This window comes from Phacochoerus africanus, chromosome 8 (assembly GCF_016906955.1).
Source record: "Phacochoerus africanus isolate WHEZ1 chromosome 8, ROS_Pafr_v1, whole genome shotgun sequence".
Taxonomy (NCBI): domain Eukaryota; kingdom Metazoa; phylum Chordata; class Mammalia; order Artiodactyla; family Suidae; genus Phacochoerus; species Phacochoerus africanus.
The window spans coordinates 128,221,698-128,243,084 of NC_062551.1; the positions used below are offsets into that span (position 1 = coordinate 128,221,698).

The 21,387-nt window shown below is 41.7% G+C and overlaps 1 pseudogene; it reads right to left on the reverse strand.

The window, feature by feature from the left end:
- Positions 1-1,465: 1,465 nt before the first annotated feature.
- Positions 1,466-20,271, reverse strand: LOC125133376 (ATPase WRNIP1-like; annotated as a pseudogene).
- Between the last annotated feature and the right edge of the window lie 1,116 nt (positions 20,272-21,387).

Below are 21,387 nucleotides of genomic sequence, written 5' to 3' on the forward strand. Positions count from 1 at the left end.
ATTGCATGGGTCTAAAGTGAATTTGAGTTGCATTTTTTTTGTTGATTCTCATCTTTATCCTTGAACTGTCCTCACCTCTGCTGCTAGCTACTAGGCTAAAAGTGCACATCCTTGCACAGAGAATGCAGAGTACTACTAACACTCATAGCAACAGGAATAGGAAGTATGGGGCAAAATGTAATGTTTTTTCACTTCTTTCCCAATTTCATTCGCAACTGGTCAGTTTGACAGTGTTAATGTTCTTGGTTACTCCTTACACTGGGAGAGATGCTCAACAAGATCACTTTTCAACTTGTTTAAGAGGAAGAAATGGCACTATATTACCCATAACATACTTTTTATGTCTCAGAGAAGAGTACAGATGCATCATCATCACATTTCATTATAACGTACTTTCGGATTTAGTCTTACAGAGGTATCTGTAGAGCAGCATTGTCCCAAAGAGCTTTCCAGAATGGTAGAAATGATTTATAATGATATTTTTACAATAACCTATAAGCAATAGCCACTAGCCACTTGAAGCTAGTGAGCCCTTTCAATGTGGCTGGTGTGATTGAGAAACTGAACTTAATTTATTTAACTGAACTTTATTTAAATGTGAATAGCTGGGAATTCCCATTGTGGCTCAGTGGGTTAAGAACCCGACTAGTGTCCATGAGGATGCAGGTTCAATCACTGGAGATCCCTGGCCTTGCTCAGTGAGTTAAGGATTCAGTGTTGCCTCATGCTGGGAGTAGGTCTCAGATGAGGCTCAGATCCTGTGTTGCCAAGTTTGTGGTATAGGCCATGTTGGCAGCTGCAGCTCTGACTTGACACCTAGACTGGGAACTTCCATGTACTGCAGGTGCAGCCCTGAGGGAAAAAAAAATGTAAATATCCACAAGTGGCTGGTGGCTACTGCATTGGACAGTATAGTTATAGAAGATTTGTGTAGGTTTAAGTCTAGTATTTGATAAGTAAACATTAACTTATGGTATTGTACCTTTAAAAGAAAAATCTTTTTTTTTTTTTTGGAGAGTGCTTTGAAATAGTTTTATTGGCTCATAAGACCCTTGCATATAAAAAAAATGCCCAAAACACTATGTAATATTAACTCAAAATTAGATATTTTTACCAACTAAAACTACCCAGAATATAAATTTTTTAGAGGAAAGGAGAACCTATCGAACTGGATTCTGAAATGACATTATAACTTAAATACTATTTTGAAATATATAATTCCTTATAGCATTGATTTACTGCATGAAACTGCCAGATCATTTCATGAGCATAACGTCACAGAGTGCAAATGAACACAATTTCAATGCCACACATTTAGCTGAAGTAGCTGTGCCCCTACCCAGTCCTCTTACCTTTCTGGCACAAATGTTGCTCGGTTACACTTCCACCAGGCCACTCACCTTGCAATCCAGTGACTGTCTGGCCCCCTAAAGAAAAGAACTATCCTTCTCTGCCTCAGGCCCAGTCAGCACTTCTGCTGCTTAAGGAAATCCACTCCCCGCCATTCCTCAGGCAGGTACTCCTGGTCTACCAGCTCACTGTATGCAGGTTGTACTTATAGCCCTGGCCACAGGCCAGATCCTCAGGAGCCTGGTGGATGTGTTGCACAGGTGGACGGATGGCTCCGCAAGCAGGCTTTGATGTTGTTGTAGGTGCTGTACACCTCAATAGACTTGGGGGATGGGGACAAGGAGACCACGTGCTGGGCCAGGAGCACCTCACATTCAGGTATACCGATAAAGTGACAGCCCTGGTAGGCAGCCATGGCTTGGGTTAATGCGGATGGGTCTGCCAGTACAAGGTCCTCGCTGGCAAACCTCACAAGCCACCTGGCCACATAGAGCAGGTCCTCACTGCCCTCCAGCATGTGGCCCAGCCAGTGGAGCAACCTCTGGTCGGAACCCCACATGGCCCTGTGAGGGTCTCAGATGCAGCTGTAAGGCCCTCTCCTGTGGGGTCATATTGGATGGGAGAGCGCTGGAGGCCTTCTTTCACATCGCTCTTGGTGACCAGGACTCAGCTGGGAGGGTAGGTCTGCCCGCTCTTCTTCCCACTTTCCTGGCGCTGAGCCTGGCCAGCACTGCCAGCTGCAACCCATTGAGTCCAGGTTGGGCATTCCATGTCTGAGGTGGGCCAGCATGTCCACTGCTTTGTTCTCTGTGAACATGGAGGGCTCCAAATTGCTGTTGCTGCTGTGGCCCGGAGGGTCGTAGGGGAGGCTGGAGTCCAGGATGTGAATCTCCAAGGAAGTTGGATCACAGGCAAGAGGATAGTCACCACAGCCTCCACTGGAAGCTTCTCGAGATCAACTGACAGCTCATCAGAACAGCATTGATCTGGAAGGAGGGGTTCTCCATGGTGGCCAGATCAGGGTGATGGTTGCACTCTCTACCTGAGGAAGGAATGTGTCCTGCTGAGATTTATTAAATTGATGAATCTCGTCGATAAAAAGGATGATGTTCCTCTTGATAAAGCTCTTCTCATTCTGCGCTTGTTTGATGATATCATGCATATCAGCTGTCTTGGCACTGGTTTCCAACAAGGTCACATATCTTACCCTCTGTTTCTTGCTGTTGATGATGATGTGGGCCAGAGGGGTCTTGCAGCAGCCCGAGGCCCCCACAGGATAAGCAAGGGCACCTGTTGGCTTCCAGCAGCCAGTGCAGCATCTAAGGCCCTATGGAACGGCCCTGCCCCACGAAGTCCTGCAGCGCGTTGGGCTACAGCTGGCACTGCCACCGGCCTGCCCTCCAGCATCTACCACACCTCCTCTGCCTTGGATGCCCGTGTATGCGAGCATTCCCCAGGCCGAAGATGGTGGCTTCCGCGTCCTCCTCGCCGTCCGCGTCCCCGTCACCAGCCGCCTCTTCCTAGGGCGACTCCGCCTCGTCCCAGCTATGCGGGGACTTGCTGCCCGCAGCCGCCTGCTGCCCCGCGCCCTTCCTGCCCAGGCTGCCGAGCCCCGCCACCGGGGAGAGGTGCACGCCGCTGGGAGTGGGAGGCGTGTCGTAGCTCTCATGGCTCTCGGTCTCGCTGACGCTGCCACAGTCCGGCTCCTCAGCCTCTCCCTCGCTGCTCTCGGCAGCCGTCATAGTGGCCGGCTGTTGGAGCGCCGAGCTCTCCGACGGCCAGCGCCGCTGGGCGAGGGGCGGCAGGGCAGACAGCTCCGCGTGCCCGGCCCGTGCAGCAGCAGTCATCGGTCCACGTAAGAGTTGATGTGCAGGGCGGGCACCGCACCCGGGGCACCGAACCGGTGAGACTGAAAGCCACTCACCTCCACGGCGGCCCACGCCGTGCGTTGCCCCGGAGCTGCACGACTCTCACTCGGGGAAGCAGCAGGACGCGCGCGGGCCAGGGAGGGCGCAGTCCATGCCTCACATCTTCCGCCCTCAGCCGGCGGCCCTGATGCCTCGTGAGGCGCGGGGCAAAGGTGAGTCCCCCAAAGGAAAATCTTCTTTCATTTTCTAGGACTTAACACTATATTTCCTGTTCAAAGATTGCAGGGTGTTTACAGGGTGATGTTTTTGACCTATGCAAGGCTTTCATATTGTAGAGCATCTGTCTGTGTGTTCTGTTTTTCCTGTAGTTCATGGGGTCTCCCATTTTTAGGAAAGAATGGAATGATTGTGTCATTATGATTTTGAGTAATTATTTTAAAAATCAAATAGATTTGAGCCTTGGTGTATAAACTAATTGGAACTGGTTCTTCTCTAAGACATAGCATGAAGAACAGGTGCTGTGTTGTCTTGCTGGCCATTGTATCCCCAAGTGTCCGCATACAACACCTGACACATAGCAAGTGTTCAGAAATACTTGTTGAATGAATGAGCATTCAAATAATTTAACCCCTCTAATTTAGCCTCTCAGGGCATGTTGTGGAGCTGAACAGGAGGCTGAGTATCAGGAACTATACTGTAATTTGCAGTTCTTCAGAGGAATGAGTGCAACTTCTCCAGGCACTATCCTTAACTCAGTGACCCAAATGGATTTCTTCCTTTAAGATACATAATAGGAGTTGTTACCCCTATTTGATGACGGATTGAAAAATAAAGTCACAAGATTTGGTGCTCAGGTCACATGGAAGGAGTTGGAAGTGTAAATCAGATTGAAGTAGTTGTTTCTATTGCTTTGTGCACTTGTCGGTGATGCTTCCTCAAAGAAATAGTCATGCACTGAACCATGTTAGTTAGAAAATTTCGTTTGTAAAATCAAAGGTGATTAATTGCATGTTAATAGAGTCTGAAAAGAGAAGTGAAAATATCTCTTCATCTGGCAGGACATTGAGAAAACAGCTTTTGTATGAGAAACAGGAATGGAAACATTTATTTCTTAAACCTCTAAATCTCAGTCTGTGGTGAATCTTAACACCCTAGTTATAAAATTCTCAAAGATGAAGTTTTAAAACATAAATAGAAACAGATGTTTAATTGTGCAGGTAACCTCTACAAGACTTTGAAATATTTGTCTAAGAAGGTATGAGATACATCAAGCATCCGTTCAGAGTGAGAGCCCTAAAGCCGAAATGGTAGAGTTCATTTTACATGGTAAATGCCCTATGGGTGGTTTGATGATGCAGTCCCACGTGTGGTCTGGTATGCAGACTCTTCTCTCAGTGTTGTGCATCAGACTTACCTACCTTGTAGGGTCATGTGTGGCTGGATTACAGGCTTGACCTCATTCCTGGGACACAGGCGAGCTTCCTATCATTCTGCCACTATGTGTTCCACTTTATGAAAACTAATTTTAAACTAGGGTAAGGAAAACATAATTGAAAATATAAAAATCTGTTGTCTAGAAAAATCTTATGAAAGTTTTTTTAGTGGGGATGGGGGTGACTTTATCTTTTAGTGATGTCTGCCTTCTTAGTCCTTTATGATTACTCTTCGGATGCCTTTGGTGTGACCTCTTTAGTGGTGGTAGGATGCCCCCAAACCAAAACAAACTATTAACCATATGTCCCATAAATTCTTGCTGTTGCCCTCAAAACTGAACCAATACACAGCCATAACAAGATAAAACCCACCCAACCAACCAACCAAAATAAGAAAGCCTATGAGATTTGAATTGTTGCTTTTTTGGGGAGGTCTATAATATGAAGTCTTTTATAGGTGTTAAATGTGGATCACATGTGATGAAAAAATTTATATCTGCCTATCTAACTGTATAGCAGTGATACAGAATTCATACTGCACTAGATCAAGATGTAATCAGCCTAGATGATCCTATGGGACTGCTTGGATTCAAGTGTATAGTTTCAGAATCATTTTGAAGTTTTATTGAGGACTGTCTTCAGTGACCTTGGTCACTAACTTGGTATAAGAATTGAAGGAATTTGCCAGCTTCATTTCTTTTTCATCCGTGGAATTGGTCAGAGGATCTTGGACTTTAGTGTATATAGAAGCACTGGGGGATTGATAAAACCCAGATTGCTGGACCCCATCCCAGAGTTTCTGACCCAACAGATCTTGAGTGGCCTAATAATCTTCATTTCTTATAAGTTTCCAGGTGATGCCGATGTTGCTGATCAGAGGACTAAATTCTGAGAACTGTTGGATTTGATAACCTGTATGATTCTATGCCTGTTTACTCTTCCTTTTCAAGTTGTAACACCTGTCCTTTGACTTTTCCAACATCATTTCATTTAAAAATGGCTGTAGGGCAAATTGAGGTTTAATTTTTTTTTCTTTTTTATTATAGTTGATTTATAATGTTCTGTCAATTTCTGCTGTACAGTAAAGTGACCCAGTCATGCATATACATTCTTTTTGTCATTTATCCTCCATCATGTTCCATCACAAGTGATTACATGTAGTTCCCTGTGCTATATAGAAGGATCTCATTGCTTATCCACTCCAAATGCAATAGTTTGCATCTACCAACCCCAAACTCCCAGTCCATCCCTCTCCCTTCCCCTCCTCTTTGGCAACCACATGTCTGTTCTCCATGTCCATGAGTTTGTTTCTTTTCTGTAGGTAGGTTCACTTGTGTCATATATTAGATTCCAGATATAAGTGACATCACATGGTTAATTTTTTTAATGAATTAAATTAATTTTATCTGAGATTTTCTTCAGAATTCCATACATTTTGTAAAGACTTTGTTGAAATTCAGATTAGAATTCTTACCCAGTAGTAGAAGCCTCCAGGTAAAATACATTGAAATGGTTCTGATGCTATTAAATAACAAAACTGTTTCTGTTCCCTAAACCTAAATGTGTATCAAATCTAACCAAGGGCCATTTTGTGCAGCACATTAATAATTGTGAGCTCAGTAAACAAATATTTTTATTTTATTTATTTCTTTTTATTTTTTTGCTTTTTAGGGTCACACCCATGGCATATGGAGGTTCCCAGGCTAGAGGCTGAATCAGAGCTACAACTGCTGGCCCATGCCACAACCACAGCAACTTGGGATCCCAGCTGTGGCCTCGACCTACACCACAGCTCACAGCAATGCTGGATCCCTGACCCACTGAGTGAGGCCAGGGATCGAACCCATATCCTCATGGATACTAGTTGGATTCATTTCTGTTGTGCCATGACTAGAACTCAGGTTTTTATGAGTTTGTTTGTGAGCTCAGTAAACAAATGGTTCTTTTCCTAGTTAAAACTAGTCTTTGGGTCCATAGGGGGCTCTGATAGCATTAACCTGGGTGTCTTCCTCTGAAGATGACTGTTTCATAGAAGACTCCTAGTTGCAGGAATGAGGTGCCATCAGAAGATGAAGAGTAAGCCAGGGCACTGCCATTCCCTATTTTGAGGACTTTGGGGGAACAGTGGGGACTCTGCAGTTTCTCAATCAAGGGGTTCTGGGGCTGGAATATGGTAGGAAGGCAGTGGAGATAACAGGAGATGTCTTAGAGCAGCCTTTGTAGAACAAGCACACTGTTCTTACCCAGAATGTATGATGATTTTTCCAGGTTTGGGTAGGGGGAGGATTTAGGTGGAGGTGGGGGGGTGAGTCATGGGAAATGCCAAGGCATTCTAACAGGTGGTGCTCTGGAAGCATTCCAGATTAAAGTAGACTCCTGGGTGCCAAGGGTCCGATGGATTCAAGGTTGAGGGGAGTTGAGGTGAGGTTTGATAGGAGTGAATTTATTGGAGAAGAAAGAATAGTATGATTTGGGGGAATTAGAATCTTATATGAGAGCAAAGAAATATGAAATGGGGGACAAGTAAGGAATGGGAGGGTACAAATGAAAGGTTTTAAGTATTAAATGTTCTGAAATTTTTTGTGGGTATTTCAAGACTAGGTACTAGATAGGCTTCTTTTGTTAGAAATAAATTAAGGAGTTTTCATTTCAGGTGAATCCTTCAGACTATCGCCAGATGCTATTACTTGACTAATATCAAATGCCTTTCCAAAGTTATTCCTAGAATTCATGCAGTGCTTACATTTTTAGATTGCTTTATGATTGTTTATTTTTTGCCAAGTTTCGTGTTTATATATTGGTTAGGGGTAACTTTTTTAACTTTTACACAATTTTAAAAATTCTCCCTCTTCCCTCCTTCCACCAGCAACCTCTCCCCACCCCCAGGCCCCGTCCTTTTCTATTGTTACCATTCCCAGTGTCTACTGGAGCTGGGTTGCAGTTTTGTCCTTTGCCAATAGGTGGCGACAGACACTCACACCCAGTCTGAGAATGGTTCACTGGCAGTCCTGGGGGAGGTCAGGGCTTCAGTAAGACCATGTCGTTCCCCTCAGTGGAGAGAAGTGCCCTGCAGGCACTTCCCTTTGGGAAGGTTTGGATTCCCATGAAGCCTCTGTCCTAGTAGATGCTGGTCTTCAGGAACATGTGGCACCTTTTTCTTATCATAGAAGTGGGAATTGGGTGAGGTCCTCCCAGCACTGCTCTGCTTCACCGTGCACCCTGCCTCTGAGCCTGCTCCTCGTTTCCTCCTTCCTGCACCTGAAGCAGGCCTGATCCCTCCAGGCGGTGTCCAGACTCCAGGACACACAGAAGTGAGAGAAAAAATGGGTGTCAGAAAAAGTCCTTCCAACTCGGAGATTCTGGCTTGGCAGCTCTGTCCCAAGGTGGGCTCCACCTCTTGGAAAACTCAGGGTGGGCAGCAAAGGGGAGGCAAAGCCAGAGAGGAACATGGAACCCTCAGGAAGGATGTGGGGGTGGGGCGGGGCAGGGGAGGGGGGAGGGGAAGAGAGTGGCCTCCAGGGACTGAGGGAGAGAAAACAGATCCAGAGAGAGGAGAGAGGTTGAAAGAAGGTGGGAGGGGCTAGAAAAGAGAAAAGAGCGAGTGGTAAAGAAGAGGGATGAAGAGGACAGGAGAGATGGATACAGAAGGGAGGAAGGAAGAGAGGAGGGCCAGAAGGGGCAGGGAAAATAGGAAAGAGAGGGCCACCCTTGGGGTGGGGAGTGGAACAGGCTGATAAATGAGAGGCCCCAGAGGAGGGAATGGGCAGAGAGGAGAGAGGAAAAGACAGGGCCAGCTGGTGAGGGGCAGGGAGGGGGATGGGGAAGGGGCAAGAAGGGAGAGAAAGAAAAAGAGTGATCTTTAATTTAAATCCAATTCCTGGAAGGCACACACAGTGCTTATTACTGGGTGTGTTTTATGGATTAGGAAACAAATCATTTGTGTAACACAGGCAACAAAGCTGGGCTGAGGCCAGAAAATCTTCCTGCTTTTCACATCTACCAGTTTTAATTTTATTTTGAAATCTCTATTTTCCAGCTTCTTTTATTAAATGGTTGAACCTTAAATGTAAGCATTGATTTAGCATCCATATTGACTTTAGACTGTATTTCATGGATTCTGCCTTGGTTTTGATCTTTTGTTGATTTCTTTGAAAAGAACCCATGTGATTTGCTACTCAGATCTACAGTTATTTCTTGACTCAAGTACCTAATCTTCTTAACAAAATCTATAAAACTGTTTTGACTTCTTTAGTTTGACAGCATGAGGCTGGAGCTGGCAGTCTATATGACAAGAGTGCTGGGGAAGCCCAGGAGCCGGTTTTAACTGAGCAGCCAGAGGGAGGGAGGTGCTGCTGTGTGATCACCTCCTCCCATCTTTCTTAGAGTTTGTCCCCCCACTGGACCACTACCCCCAGTACCTTCGAAAAGCTTCCTTTGCTTTAGAGAGGTAAGACATTTAATATTTCTCTTGTATGTAGTCATCCTATAATACCCGACAGCATCTGTCTTTGCGGTCCCACATCTCTTGAGGTTCCTATCACCCAACTTCTGACATTTCTGCTTCTCTGACAGCCAGGTAGCTGGCTCTTGGTTGGCCAAAGCCCCCTCTGGATGTCCTTTATGGTCCTGCCTTCGCATCCTTCTTCCTTTTCTTTCTAGTTCTCTTCCAGTGCTATCTATGGCTGATCTGATTTAGTTTGATGCAGAGAGTATAGAGGTAGAATAGTGTTAATCTCTAATAATGACTTGTGGGTATACCTCTTTGGATGCTGTGCTAAGGGCTCCCCTTTCTTTCCACTGGGTTCTACTTCCCACTTGCTATAGCAGCTTGGGGAGTTCCCGTCGTGGCGCAGTGGTTAACAAATCCGACTAGGAACCACGAGGTTGTGGGTTCAATCCCTGGCCTTGGTCAGTGGATTAAGGATCCAACATTGCCGTGATCTGTGGTGTAGGTCGCAGACGCAGCTAGGATCCCGCATTGCTGTGGCTCTGGTGTAGGCTGGCAGCTACAGCTCCAATTAGACCCCTAGCCTGGGAACCTCCATCTGCCATGGGAGCGGCCCAAGAAATGGCAAAAAGGCAAAACAAAACAAAACAAAACACAAAAAAACTTGGGAGAGAGTCCAAGCCTGTGCCACAGGATACTCATCTGTAAAATGAACAGTTTGTGGAGTAAGGAGTTTTGGGCTTTAAGTGCTGTGGTTGAGTTTATTCACCTTGAGGTAGGATTGTAAACACTCCCAGGAGTACTTTAGCTTCTTGAAAGATATGTGTTAATCAAGACTGGTTTTAGTGTAGGGGTGTTGCTTCTGAGTTCCAGGATCAGGAGACTGGGACTTCTTGAATTAGACTGTGTGCAGTATCTGGCCCTCTTTTAGCTTCAGGATTAGAGATGGGGCTCAAGAGCACCCTTCTCCATAGTTATCTACCTCAGAAGATCCCCGAACCTGAGCATTCCACTTTGGAGAAGTGCTGGCCCTGAAATGAAAGATTCTGCTGCTTCTTTCATCTCCATGAAAAAGGCACTGGGTGATATGTAGACCACTAGGGGAGTTTCTGGGAACCAGCTTAATACATCTATTAATTCTTGTACAATAAAAAAAAAAAAATGCTACCCAGATCTTTCTCTTGCAAAATTGTATGTGGTCTGTGACCCTGAATACTTGTTTCTTATTTCTAGGGGAATTTTTGTTAATACTGAATCTTTTCACAATGTTCATTGCTGAGACCAGCTCAGCAGGATGGGGCTGAAGAACGGGTGCTGTGGAACTTAAGGAAAAAAAGTTAACATAAAACAAGACATAGAGACATTTACCTTAAGTAAAGGTGGGAACCGGGGGACTCAAGGTCTCAGGGACCAAGAGCCCTGCCTCAAGAAACCACACTGCTTTTATTGTGCCCTTGAGAATTACGTCAAGTGAAAAGGGGGTTGTAGGTGCAGGATATAGGGGGTTTTTTATATTATTTTATAAGTTCTTTTATTATTTTAAAAGTCACTTAGCTGGTAGATGGTTAAACTTTTACTCTAAACTTTAGGCATTTAAGAATCATTAGCATTTGAGTTAGCTATCTATGCATAGCATTTCAGAGAATCCTCACTGTTCTTCTGCAAAGGGCATGCCTATTTGTGGCAACCCTGTGTGCCTAGGTTTGCACTTTGGTTCTCTTTTCTAATGCGTACTCTGTTAGCGACCACTCATAAACCACTTGGCCATGAGGTTCCTCTTTCTCTTATTCTTTAGAGGACATATCATGCTTGTGCAAATGGCGTGCCAATCTGCACAGGTCTGGCATGCCTAGACCAATGTATTATGTCCTCAATCAGCTGACCCCGCAAATAACCCATGCCTTTAGGTCTTTGTTCTTAAGCTTAAGTCATTTACCATCACCGTGACTGTTTCTCAAGCAGGAAGATGGGACAAAGTAAGGAAGGACAAGATGGAGTTTTCAGCAAAGAGCCTAAGAAAATATTATAAAAACATGTCTCGCAACAGTTCATAATACACCAAGCTACTTATCAGTTCATTATCAAGGCCTTTGGAAACTGTTTTGCTTTCTGCTTTTTATTGCTGTGTCATGCATTCATTGCACATGTTGTCCACTTTCTAAAAATCTATGCTTTTTTTAGTTTCTTTATATTTCCAGAGGGGTTAATCATTGCTAGGCTAGGAACACTTACTTTGTAAGCTTTGTCCTTAGTGTCACTAATATTCCTTCAGCTTTTTCTATTTTTTGGCTTTTCGAAACTGTGTAATACTTACTTTTTATAGGCTCTGCTCCAAAAGAATTTGTGATGATTCTTCACACTTCAGTGATTATTTCTTAAAAAGTCCAGGTACTTGATAACAATAAGTGAAAAGTGTTTTTTTTTCCTTCCCTTTTTGGCTCCCTCCATGGCATATGGAGTTCCCAGGCTAGAAATCTAGCCTGAGTCCCAGTGCTCCAAAGACACTGCTGATCCCAGTGTGCCATAGTGGGAACTCCCGAAAAAGTATTTTTAGGTAAAATGCCATTCATATCCTTTCTTTGGATTTTATCTTTTCTCTCTTTTTTTTTTATGGCCTTCCTTGCAGCATATGGGAGTTCCTAGGCTAGGGGTTGAATCAAAGTTGCCACTCCTGGCCTGTGCCACAGCTTGCAGCAATACAGGATGTGTAGCCCACTGAGCAAAGCCAGGGATCAAACCTGCATCCTCAGGACACTATCTCAGGCTCTTAACCTGTTGAGCCACAGTGGGAACTCCTGGATTTTATCTTTGAAATCTGTTATCTATTTTATGCCTTTTACTTAATTGGTAAAAAGTTGCTGTGCATGTAGGCTTCCCTTATTTTGATGGGAAAAGATACCAAAATCCTCCTTTGCTCCCACTTTTTAAGGGTTCAAAATTCATATTACTTCTGCTGTTAATTTAATTCTTCTGTAAAGGAACATAGGAGTTTCCTCTTTGCTGTCTCTATATATATTATTACTACCTAACTAGCAGTTTGAAACAAGGACTTCATAAGCTTAATGAACCAATACTCAATTTAATCACTTCATATCAGCTGCAGAGTATTTTCAAGATAAATATTTTTTCAATAATAGAAGGTTATTTGCGATTTTAAAAAACAGAATTATTTCAACAACAGATTTGCTTTAAATATTTTTTTTTCTTTTTCTTTCTTTTTTTTTTTTTTTTTTTTGGTCTTTTTAGGGCTGCACCTGCAGCATATCAAAGTTCCCAGGCTAGGAATCTAATTCGAGCTACAGCTGCCGGCCTACGCCACAGCCACAGCAGACACAGATCTGAGCTGTGTCTGCAACCTACACCAGAACTCATGGCAATGCTGGATCCTTAACCCACCGAGCAAGGCCAGGAATCAGACCTGTGTCCTCATGTATACTAGTCATGTTCATTACGACTGAGCCACAGCAGGAACTCGTAAAGAGACTTTTAAAGTGCTTATCTGTGTATGAAATCAGACCTTATGATAGCTGCAGAACATTTGCTTGTGTGGGGGGACATGATGGGTATGTGATACCATGGGCTCCTTCTTTGCCTAAGATCCCAGCCCCCTGACTGAGGAAGGGGCCTGAGAGGTTGAGGGAGAAGCACAAGCAGCATCCTGAGGGTATGAGTGGAAATGCCCTCTTTCAGACTGTATTTTGCTGCTGTCTTTGGACAGTACCAGTTATTTGAAAGCACTGAATTGCATGTGAATAAATAGACATTGTGTTTGCTAAAACATCCTTTTGGATTATCGTGCTCTTTTGGAGTTATGAGATCCAAGCTCTGGAAACTTGTCAGGAACATGTCAGATCCCGTACATTCCACTTAAACAGTCTAATGTATTTTGCATTATGGCTCTTTCTGTGTTACCGTTCATGCCTTGATGTCTTCCTCATCCTTGACGTGGAATCTAGGAGCAGGCATAAGTAAACAGGTCCTCTCCAGGCCAACTTTCTGCACAGAACTGAACAAAAGGAAACAAACAAATAAGAGTGCTTAAAAGTGTCTGCAGTCTGTCTGAAGGCTTGTGGATGCTGGCACCCCCTGGCCTTGGGATACTGGCAAGACATTTGCTGCCATTTCTCTTCATATTTATTTTCTTTCCTTGTTCTGTGCTTGATTTCCTCCCCCCCCCTTGGTTTCTTTTCTGTTTCTTCTGCTTTTCTTTCTTTCTCTTTTGCCTTTCCCAATCCTGGTACGGACACCTGGGTAACATATGACACTTCCCACAGCCATTTTTTAGCCTGACTAAATGGCAACCCAGAGCCAAAGACAGGTTTTACTCGGACAAGATTCCATGCCAGTGCAAACTATTTCTAAAGAGTTGAGTATGTTTATATCATGGATGCCAAGGTATGTATAACTTCCCAAACTCTTCGGGATATTTAAATAGGCATTCAAATAGTTTTCCAATTGAAGTTTAAAATTTTGTGCTAAAAGACTTCCTGCCGAAATTTAGGTAATAGTCATCATGTAGATAATGAATTTCAGGATTTTTTTGTATTTATGAAATTTTTGGTAAACAAAGATGTGGTTTGGGTTACAAACGTGTTTTTTAAATTGCTTAAGCTGTAACAAAGTTTGGTATTAAACAATGCGACTGAGTCAGATTTGTGTTAAATACACAACTATTACTTACACCACTGTCAAGGATCGGAATATATTTTAGCTCTAAGGGGATTTAGAGCTAATTTAATTCAGTCTTCTTATTTTATAAATAAGACAGTTCACTTAATTTTACACACCTTTTTAGTGGCATAGCTGACCACAATTAGGTCTTTCACTTCTCTATTCACTCTTGCTTTTTTTTGGACAGAGAGTTAAATATATGAAATTTAGAGGTAAAATGGGCAGAGAAGTCTGGAAAAAGTACATGAGCTCTAAACCTAGCTTGACTTTCATTTGCTAGTTATAGGATGTTGGATTGGGTGTTTAGCCACTCTGGATCTCACTTTTTGGAGGGTTGAACTTTAAAATCTCGTCCAGGTCTATGACTTGTACTCAGGTGAGAAAGATGAAATAGATTTAGACTTCCTATTTCACATTTGTAAAATTTCAATTTGTGCAAATTCACTTTGAGTCATTTCAAGAATTGCTCGTATCTTTAAGTAGGTATCACTTGTATTTTTTACTGTTAGTGCATCAGCTTTTCCAAAGTGTATTGTTGTAAGAGCTACTTTTTGTCTTAGGTGACATGATAGATGCCTCTGGAATCACTTTTTTTTTTTTTTTTTTTGCTGCCCTGGGACACATGGAGCTCTACAGCCTAAGCCTCAGCTGTGGAAATACTTATCCTTAATTCTCTATGCCAGGCCTCGGATTGAAACTGCATCCTAGTGCTCCCAAGATGCTGCCAATCCAGTTACATCACAATGGGATCACCTTAGCTGAAGTGAACACACATTCAGAGGCCGGTCTCCCCTAGGTTCAAACTGTTGAAGGAGCTCCATGCAGGAATATTCCACACTCAGATGACTGAGAAGTGCTTCCCCCCCCCAAATTGTTGACAGTCTATTATAGTGTTAGAGAGTAATATCATATAAGTAAAATGTGAGAGAATTGGCTATTCTAACTTCTAGAGTTGCTTTATTTGTAATTGTGGAACAGGTTTTTCCACTCTCAGTAGGATAGTCTGTCATTGTGTCAGGAAGTAGACAGTTGTGGCATTCTGGAAGGACAGGAAAGATGAGTTTAACACACTGGAGCGAAAGCTGAGGAGACTAGAGAAGCTTTTCTAGGAAAACTGAGCTTAGAGACCTTTCCCTCCTTGCTTAGTTTTCCCTCCTTGCTTACAGCAAGGGTTCCCATGCTCCTCTTTGAGGAAACTCATTCTTTCAACAAAAACTTTTTGGACTGGGTGTGTGGGAATGACAAACGAAGAATTCATCCAGAGCCTCTTGCTCCAGGCGTTTGCTCTCTAGCTGGGCTCTCAGTGCTTGGGCCATGAAAAGATGCAGTAAATGTCTGAGAAGCCCACAGAATGGCTAGAGAAGGAGAGAGAAGGGAGAAAAGGGCTCAAGGAGCAGGGGAAGACCCCTTGGAGCCGTGACATTCCAGCAGGTTGAAGGATCAATAGTTAAAAATATCTAGAGAACTAGTTTTAATTTTCTTTTGGGAGAGAATGAGGGATGGGATTGGGTTAGGTTAAGACACAGATGTGGGATTTGGGAAATGATGATTGTATGTTTTAAGATGGCAAATGAGGGAAGCCTGCAGAAGTACCAGCGCCTTTTTACCCCATCTCTTTATTTCAAAATTTTCAAACCTTTGGAAAAATAGTACTATGAACACCTATATACCCTTCTTCTAGATGAATCAGTTGTTAACATTTTGCCACACTTGCCCCATGCTCTGTATATGCTCTGTATATGTTTCAGATCAAATGTGGTATGTGTTTGTATTATTTTTCTTAACCACTTGAATATAAGTTGTAGATACTACGACATTTTATCTCTAAATACTTGCTGAAGAGGACTTTCTTCTATATAATCCCAATACAATTAGGATTATATTTCTTCTATATAATAAATTTTTCATTGATACAATAACATGGTCTAGTATATAGAAAATATTTACTTTTGGGAGTGGAATGTATTTTTTTTTTAAATAAGGTGCACTTTATCACAATTATGTTTAATGAATTGGTGGGAGAAGACACTAGGGCCACAGAAACTGGTTTATACATAGCTAAAAAGTCATATATAGAACCATAAAGATAGAAAGAGGAAGCTCATTATATCCTGATATGTTATAGTCTTAAAGATACAATCTTAAGAACAAGGCATAGAAGAGTGTAAAAAAGAATTTATAAACAGTGGTGGAGAGATAGAACATCTCTGGAAGTATTAAAAAAAAAAAAAAAACTAACTGTAGCACGTCATTCCTTTAAGAGAAGGAGGGAGGTAGCTGGAGGATGGGTTTGACAGTACTTCTTACATCCTAAAGAAATTTGGAGAATCAAACCTGAAGCAAAACTGGAGGAAAGTTTTTAATCTTTCAACATTTGAAGTAAAATATGCTGTTTTTGCCACTTAATGGAAAAAGATGTTGGTTGTGTACAAAGGTGTTTTTTGTTTGTTTGTTTGTTTTTCCAAGAATTGCCTGTGTGGAGGCCTGCAGCTGGCCTTCTGTCCCCGCTGCTCTGAAGCGGTGGAGGAGGAGGGTCGGGGCTGTGGCTTCTACGTTGGAGGGGGCAGCGGCAGCTGAGGAAGCCGGGATGGCCGCCCCTCCCCTCCAACAGCGCAGGCACCCTACCTGGATTAGACCCAGCAGCTCCGTGGCGGGCTGGGGGAAGTGTATCGTCTCCCCCAAATACACCCCCGCCCCTCCCACCCCTCCCAACCCCGCCTCGTAGGAGACAACCTGCAGGACTCCAGCAGACCCTGCCACCACTGTTGCAGGAGCCATGGCCTGCCGCTGGATTCCATCTCGCTGACCGAGGAGCTTGTGAACAACCCCGCCGCTGCGCTCTTCCTCCGCTGGATCACACACTCCAACCCCAGAAGATGGGGAAGTGCCTGAAATCCTCCACTTCTCATAACATCTCCCTGCATCATTAGTAGGAGTTTGTTTATTCCTCTTGGATAATTTTTACCTCCTCTAAGAATGAGAAACAAGAGAATTTTGTAATTTGTTTCAGTAGAAAAGTACAGAAGATGGCAACTGGGACTCAGAGTTTAAATTGCAGATATGTTTACACCGCCTTTAATGGTAAAAGAAAAATATGCTAATAAGCTGCTAAGGGAGTTCCCGTCATGGCTCAGTGGTTAACGAATCCGACTAGGAACCATGAGGTTGAGGGTTCGATCCCTGGCCTTGCTCAGTGGATTAAGGATCCGGCATTGCTGTGAACTGTGGTTTAGGTTGCACGCTGGCTTGGATCCCGCGTTGCTGTGGCTCTGGCATAGGCCGGTGGCTACAGCCTCGATTTGACTCCTAGCCTGAGAACCTCCATATGCCACGGGAAGCAGCCCTAGAAAAGGCGAAAAGGCAAAAAACAAAAAAATAAAAATAAAAATATAATAAAAAAATAAAAATAAGCTGCTAAGAGAAAATGAACATTTGGGAATAATGGCTGATACTTTCTTTTTAGAAGAGATTCTTGGGTTTTGCTGAGGATTATAGGAAAGTTAAAAGAAAACCTTTTTGAGTAAGTACTAGAAATGATGTTATTAAATTATTTCTATTTGATAGTAATTTGATTTTTTCATGTGATCATTTTTATGTAATTATATGATGATCTTGTGTGATATTTATGCTTAAAAATTACTCTTTTGAAATGCTTTGAAATATGTTGCATGAAAGGTGTTAAAATCAAATTCAGAGTTAACTCAGCCACATTATTTTTTTTTCTGTTTTTGTGTGATTAATACAAAGTTATTAATTGGTACTTAGTCCCTGTTTCTCTTGAAGGCCAATGTTTATCAGTCAATGAGTGATGAATTGCTCCCAGTGTCCATTAGGCATCCTGTGGTTAATAGAGACAGATGGTCCACCCTTGATGGATGCTTCTGGAAAGTTAACCTTTCAACAGTGGTAGTTCAGTTCCTTTAAGAGGGAGGGAAGGGCTGACTACTCAGGTAGGCTTTCAAGAGAAGGGAAAGTTCGTGATTTGACTGGCATCCAGCGTGTGACTTTGCAGGTGAAGAAATGTGATGTTATCAATTCATTCAGAGTCAGTGGAGGCTGTGAGACTAAATGATGATAAACCAAGCTAAGTGAGCTTATATGAGGTTGAATGTCCCAGTGAAGTAACTTGCACTGGGAGGTGTACCATGCTCAGTGGTAGACTGATCAGAAGGAATGAAATTTAGATCATAACTTTACCTGGTGAGCATAGAAATAAGACCAGGAAGAATGAGATATTTTCAACTGATATTTTCATCAAGTTGTGAGAATTTGATAGAGGATGTTTTTTCACTCCAGGAGTTACTCTCCCTTAAAAACCAAGGCTTTAAATCAGAGCATCTTTACAGCATGGTTCTGCATAAATATGAAGAATTCTTCTCTGGTGTCCTTTATGATTGGCTACCAAGAGCCCTATTACCCTGTGGCAGACATGTTGCAATGCAAAGGAGAAATTATAGTAATAATCATAATGAGTGCTTATGGTGTGTTGGGCACCTTGTTTAAATGTTTTTTTGGTTTTTTTTTTTTTTTTCCTATTATACCATTAATTCCACAACAGCCCTAGGCAGTAGATACTATTATCATTCCCACTTTATAGAAAAATTAAAGTTTAGGAAAGCTCAGGGCTTGGAGCCTAAGTTCGGAGCCAGGGAGCCTGACTCCAGAGAAGCTTATGATCTTAGCCACCCAGGATAGAATTTCTTTTGCACATTTCAGCTTCTTCCCAGTTGTGTTTTCCTTAGGATAGAGCATGGCCATTTTGAGACACCTTATCCCTTAAATGAACACTTAGGAAATACAGTTATTACTAAAATAGTTCAGAACTAACTGTTAGCATAGTTTCTTTCTGAAGATTGCTGATCTTAGTTTATTTTATGGTAATTCTGAGTAGTTTGATTTAGAGGAAGGACCGTTAAAAATGAGGAAGTTTACACACACACACACACAAACATGGATAATGCAAAGAAAAACTATTCTTACTTGGGTTCACTTACTGTTAACATCTCCCCCACTTACTTTATCATTTTGCATATTTTATTGCTATGTATTTATGTTTGTACATTTTTTTCTGACTCATTTGGAGATGACAAATACATCATGGCCCTTTACCCCTAAATATTTTAATGTGTATTTTGTAAGAACATAGGTTTTTACTTACACCACAGTTATTGTTTCATAAATTTATACTCAAACTATTTTCATCTAATCTGCTATGCATATCACAGTTTTGTCAGGTGACCTAATAAAATCCTTTGTAACATTTTCCCCTCTGTCATATGAGGTCCGTTCTGGGGTTATACATCACATTTACTTGTCATATCTGTTTAAATATTCTTTCATCCAGAATATTTCTACAGTTTGTCTTTTATCAGATTGACTTTTTTTGAAGAATATAGTGCCTTTAAAAAAAATGGAAAGATCCTCATTTTGTGTCTGTCTGATGTTTCCTTATCATTAGATGCAGCTTATGCATTCTCAGCCAGATCTTCCTTCTCCCCCTCCTTATTTATTAAGTTTATTCTCTTTTAAAATCATAAAATTGCCACTGATACAATAATATTATCTAAGTACAAATGTTAGATTCCATCAGTTATTCCCCAGATGTCTTTATATTAAGAAAATCCTGGACCACAAGTCCCATCTGGTTTCCTTTCGTCTGTAACAGTTTCTCAGTCTTTCTTTGTATTTTATGGTATTAATAGTTTTGAGGAGCATTGTCCAATTAATATCAGCATGTGTTTCAATTTTGGTTGGTTTAAACATGAATTTTCCTCATGTTGAAATTCAGATTTAGCCTTTTTGGCTGAAATGCTGTACAGAGACATTGTGTTCTTCCCAGTGCATCATATTTAGAGGCACACCATGTCTGTGTCCCACTTCTGGGGGTGATGGCTTTGATCCTTTAGTAAGGCCCTGTATTCCAGATTTGACCAGTGTTACTCTTTCCGCCTTTTCAGACAATAACTATCTTGTGGAGCTATGTGTTTAGTTTATATCCCATTACTCGCAAACTTTTACTTATACGCTTTAGAATCCGTGGATGATTCTTACCTAAATCAATTAGTCTTATGATGGTCGTCCAATGGTGATTTAAAATTTCATCATTTCCTCTTCATTTATTTATTGGCTTTCTTCCACAAAGAGTGTTCCCTTATCTCTCATTTATTTATTTTTTTAAATATGAGTTTAGACTCACAGAAACTTACTTTGTTCTTATCTTATTATTCTTGTTTATTCTGAAGCTCAAATTTTCCTAGATTTGCCCTGTGGGAGCCTCTTCAAGCGGGCTCCTATGTCCTTTTGGCACATCCCCCTCATTCTTTAGCACATCCTCACTTTCTGGCACAGCATGGTCCTCCTTGTGTGTTTTCTCTCCCTCATTCTTTAGCACATCCTCACTTTCTGGCACAGCATGGTCCTCCTTGTGTGTTTTCTCTGCCTCAGCCCTGGAAGTGGTCATTTCTCCAAGAAGCTCTGTATGAGTGTTCCTAATTCTCCACATGCTGGCCAAGAGTGATTTTTCATACTGTTTAATTTTTGTCCATCTGACAGGTAAGAAATAGCTTCTCAGTGTAGTGTGAATTTGTATTTCTTTTATAAGTGAAATTAAACGTCTTTCATATATTTAATGGATATACATGTGTGTATCTATATATGTGTTGTATATATGTATATGTATCTGTGTGTATATATATATATTGTGTCCTTTGCCCACTTTTCTATCAAAGTTACTAGTCTTTATTTCCTTAAAGTGTTCTTTATTGATATCAGCCCTTTAACTGTGACATGATGCAGAAATTTTTTGCCATTTAATCTATTGTCTTTGGTTAATGTTTTTTGTTTTGTTTTGTTTTTTGCCATGCAGAAAAATTTTGTTAAAAATGTTTATGCAATCATATTGTCAGCCTTTTATGCTATTCTTCTTGATTTTTAGTCCTAGTTTGCATGCCCTTCCTTATATCAAGGTTAGAGAAAAATTCACCATTTTTCCCCCACTAATACTTTTATGGCTTCCTTGTTTTCCATTTAGATCCCTAATTCATTTGGAGTCTATTCTTATGTATGGCACGAAATATGGATCTAATTTTATCTTTCTCCAAATGGCTAATCAATTTTTAGCCGTTTATTTAAAAGTCAGTTTTTGCCCCAGTGACTTTTAGACACCCTCTTTATCATATAGCTTACTAAAATTCTATCTGTACTTAGCTCTGTTTTTGAGCTTTCTGTACCACGCCTCTGATTTGTCTGTCTACTCATGGGCCAGTAGCACACTTTTCAGTACGAGGCTTTATTGTAAAATCTAATGTTTGGAGGACTAGTCCTCCCCTCTACCATTTGATATTTTTCCTGGCTGTTCTCACATGTATTTTTAATAAAGATTCAGTATCAATTTTCCAGCTTCATTTAAAAATAATTATTGCTACATTTATGGGTACTTCATTAAATTGATAAGTTAATTTGCAGCAAACTGTCATTTTTATGATGTTGACTTGTTCTGCTCTGAAATAAGAAATGTCTTTCTATTTGTTAAAGCCTTCATTTGTGTCTTATTAGGAATGTTTTCAGGTTTTCCTCAGATAAGTTATACACATTTGTTGTTAAATTTATTCTTGTTTTC